The sequence below is a fragment of the Diuraphis noxia genome, unplaced genomic scaffold (assembly GCF_037042655.1).
Source record: "Diuraphis noxia isolate RWA-SAM2 unplaced genomic scaffold, SU_Dnox_SAM2 contig0004, whole genome shotgun sequence".
Lineage (NCBI taxonomy): Eukaryota > Metazoa > Arthropoda > Insecta > Hemiptera > Aphididae > Diuraphis > Diuraphis noxia.
In genome coordinates, this window is record NW_028301714.1 from 46,782,379 (window position 1) to 46,786,863 (window position 4,485).

The 4,485-nt window shown below is 27.8% G+C and overlaps 1 long non-coding RNA gene across 1 annotated transcript; it reads right to left on the minus strand.

Annotated features, from left to right (window-relative positions):
- Positions 1-400: 400 nt before the first annotated feature.
- On the minus strand, positions 401-3,929 carry LOC149056129 (uncharacterized). The gene is made up of 2 exons (XR_016191449.1): positions 715-3,929; positions 401-628 (listed from the first exon to the last, which is right to left on the minus strand). It is a non-coding gene; the product is annotated as an uncharacterized LOC149056129 (long non-coding RNA).
- Between the last annotated feature and the right edge of the window lie 556 nt (positions 3,930-4,485).

Genomic DNA, 4,485 nt, shown 5'->3' on the forward strand with positions numbered 1-4,485 from the left:
TATGATGGTCAACTAATGCAAAACATATAAAATCGTAAATGATTTACTCATGAGCAAGTAGCCGTGAAAATCTTCACGTAATTGGTTATAGTCGTTCACAAGAAAACTCATCACCAGACTTTTCACCACGTGTAATTCTCAGTCATATTGTTTTCAGGTCGCACTCCGCTACACTAAACAACAATACAGCGATACGAGTACATAATATACATAATTTCATATCATGAGTTTCTCTTCGCTTTTCGTCTTCCGAGGATTTTCTTAGGATAGTATGCCAAGATAAAACGAAAATCAGTGGACTAAACGTTATTCCCAGTCAGAGCAAGGCATATAGGCATATAGGTACCTATACGAAGATTTTAAATACATTTTATCGTCGTAATAATAATAATAGTAATAATAATATTCGAAGACTACATATATTAATATTATCAGATTTTAAGAGTTTACTATAATAGTATAATATGACAGTAACAACATTGTTTTTTTAATTTTAAAATTACCACAAAAACATTTCATAATGCTTATTTATATTTGTTTTTTAATAAAAAATGTATTAAACTGATTCGGCTGCCTATGGGCATGTGCTCACTCGTGTCCATCAAATATGACCCTGGAAGGGGGATTCCTGTGTAACAAAAAACAGTTAAGTACAAACTATATAAATTACAGTAGTATTTAGTGGTGGACATTTCGATGAGAATAAGTACTTACTGTGGCAATCGGACGACATAAATCGGTTATTGGAAAACCTGTATCCGTCATCCCCTAAATATTATAATATACATTAGCGGCATCGGCTCGGACCGTGAGAAAATTTGACTACCGAACGTAAGACACTAACGCTGCCTGCCGTCTCCGGTCGAACGGGTTTGATCGGTCAGCGGAATGTGAATCGCATAATAAAAAAAGTGTACAAAATAATAATATTGTTACTATCGGGACGAGTGTAAGGGGCGCACAAAACCTGATCGGACTGATTCCGATACGTTCGACAAAGTCACGGATACGGCCGACCGAGGAGATATATTGTGGGAAATCGAACTCCGTGCATATTATTATAATTCAAGGTACATAACATTATAACGATTTCAGCTATGATCCGTAACAGTATAGTACGAGTAGCATGACAACAGGTTTTTTTTGTATATTTGAAGGGTTCGATTCTGCGCCCGGTCGACAAACGCGTTTCCGTATGTTCCCTAGCTATAAATAAAAATAGTTTTGTATTTGAATTTTTATTTTGAATATAATGCAATTATATTTAAAAAAGTACACGGTTATAACTATGAAAAACGGTTTTCTCAATTTTTGAAAAAGGCTATTATTTTATTAGAATTTTATTATTTAATTAGACCTTATACGCGAGCTGCGCAAAGATCTAGCGTTAGTTAATTAAATTCATGAGGAATTATGTATCCTTAATCCTTATACACTGCATAATTAGATATAAACTTATAACTTACAACTTTTGCAACATCCTCCGCAAAAATAAAAATGATCAAATAGTTTGAGTAATTCCCAAAATTACATTAGTTTTGTAAAATATGTATAAATAATATATTTTTAGTGCAAACTTCCCTATTATATTATATAGTTTGTGTATTAAAAATGATTTTCGTAGAAATAAGACAAATTGAAATTGTCAGAAATTAGAAAATAAAATAATATTTTAGAATTCTTATATAAAACACTTGCTCTAGATGAAACGTTTACTAGTGAAATATCAAAATGAATATAATTAAGTTTGTGTTGATAATTCATAGGTATATAAATATATATATAGGACATATATATTTTTTTAATTTATCTAACAAAACTTAAGAACCAATGATATTATATATTAAAAAAAATAAAAGTTGTAATAGGTACCGCTGTAAATTAATAATGATTGTTAGCCGGAGTAGCTTTAAAATCAAGGCTCGTCGTAATAAAATAAAATAAATAATAATAGTTCCTATTTTCATTTTCTTTGTAATACCATTGTCCGTGTAATTCTCATTTAATCTGCCTATAAAATGTTTTTGAATGCGAGTGTATCCTTCTGGTTTCCAATGGTGCTTATTGTTTATTTAGTTTTTAAAATTTTGTGAACCTTTTTAGGTACCTAATTGATAAAAAATTACAATTAACCAAACTAATCGATCAGAAATTTAAAAATGTTATGAAGACAAACAATATTATCTTAAATAAGTATTATAACATAATATATTTAAAAACATTTGAATCATTCATATGTTTTGTGATTCAAAATGTGTTACTGATGTTTAACTACTCCCCTCAAGCAATTCATTGTCAATTTATATTGTTTTTATTCTCCCATATGCTTATAATAAATTATGTTTGTACATTTTCTAATAATTAATGTTAAAAAAATAAGTGCTACCAATATAATATGGAACAATATAACGTGCAGGATACTATAATAGTTATACTGAAAGTTCTTAATAAAAAAATAAAAAAATAACGTGCAGGATATAGGTATATTTTATAAAATGCACAATGATGTTTAAACCTAAAACAGCAAACGAAAATGTCAACATTATCAAAACATTACTCGATCATACATGTCTTAGATAATAAGTAAAGATAATAGGTAGGTTAAGAGATATACAACATAATATAAGGCAACCACCTGCAGGTAACTTCTATGCAGTGACGTAAGTAATATATGTACTACTGATGTAGTTGAAAATAATAAATCTTACAAAATCTTGCTCATAAATTATAAAGTATGAGTTTAATAAGCTAAATATTAGGGAAAAGTTTTTTAAAAATTTAATATGTTGAACTATATATTAGGTATGGATATTATTTTTGAAATTGAATAAATAACATAATAAAAATATATTTCACTGAAATAATTAGCATTACATTGAATTTTATAGATTTTTCGTTACATCTGAAAAGTCATTAAACTAATCGAGGATTCGTGGAGAACATCGAATGTAGTTATTGCGATAAAAATTCTAAAGTACCTATTGGCTATGTAACAATTATAATATGTTACATGATACCCAAGTATATGCACATGTACTACATGTCTACACACTTAACATTATGTACGATCAACTGCTGACCAATACAATAATATTAACACACACTCATAATATTGTAAGGTCTATGGCCAATACACACCATGTATGAAATAAGTTAGTTCACTGTGTACCTTAGACCTCAACACTCAATAAATATCGAACTCCGTATAACTACGATACAGTCAAATAGTTGGATAGAATATAATTTATATAGCTTGTGAGTATTATTATTTGTAAGTGTTTAATTTATAATAAAACTTAATGATAACTGAAACGGAATCCTAGTTATTTAAATATATTTAAGATCCTGTTATATATATATATATATATCTACCCCTGGCTACGGTAATTATATCTATAGAGTCCTACGACTCTCACTGGATATATTATATTTAACTGGTCGTTCCCCCGACCACGTTACAGCTATTTATGAGTGTAATTGATTTTTAGTGTGCCTTTCAACACCTGGTTTCAAGAGTACACAAATTATTTATCATATTATGTTTAAAAAATAATAGTAGATCAGTCAAACATTAAGTAAATATTTAATTAAAGAATAATAAATCATTTTTAAATTTAAATTCACTCAACCAACTTTATATTTTGGTTTTAATAAACTATTCAGAACTGTATACTAATAATCTAAGACATTGATGACTTTATTCTAAATAAAATTTAAATAAATAATATTCATATTTTACCACACACTATACATATAACAATATTAATAATCAACCAATAGGTACCTATAACATAATATTATTTACGTCTGAATTTTAAACCTAAAAAAATATTAAATATTATGTCCGTATAAGTAATAATTAATAATTAATCAGCAAGAATATTATTAATTTAAATTTATTTTTGTGATGAAGACAAAAAAGTGAATGAAAATACATTTTCAAAGATATCGTATATTATTGATGATGATCATATTTAATTTAATATCAAATTAAGTTTTATACAATAAGTATAATATACCTACCTACTATATAAGTGTATATTTTAATATGCTTTATTAATAATATTCCTAATATAGTCGTACCAATATTTTATACTCGTATTATATTGAATAATGTAATTAAAATGTAAAATAAATTCGAGTCGTCGAACAAAAACCGTAATAATTAAGAACACTCTATTTACTTATTTATTATGTAGTACCAGTAGTGGCGGGTTACCCTACAGGCAAAGTAATCAGGTGATTGGAGCGGCAAATTTGCCGCACTTAAAAAAAAATGTATTTATACAATTATATTATAATTTATGAATATTAGTCATTACCCATTAGGTTATTAACTCACTGAATACTGAAATGGTTTCGGTGAACGCGATCAACTCAAATTTTTATTATTAGCAAAACTATGCTTTTCCCGGGAACGGTGTAAATGAATACGATCATAGCTATACATTATCGCGATAGCCAATACGGCGATACGACGTTGTT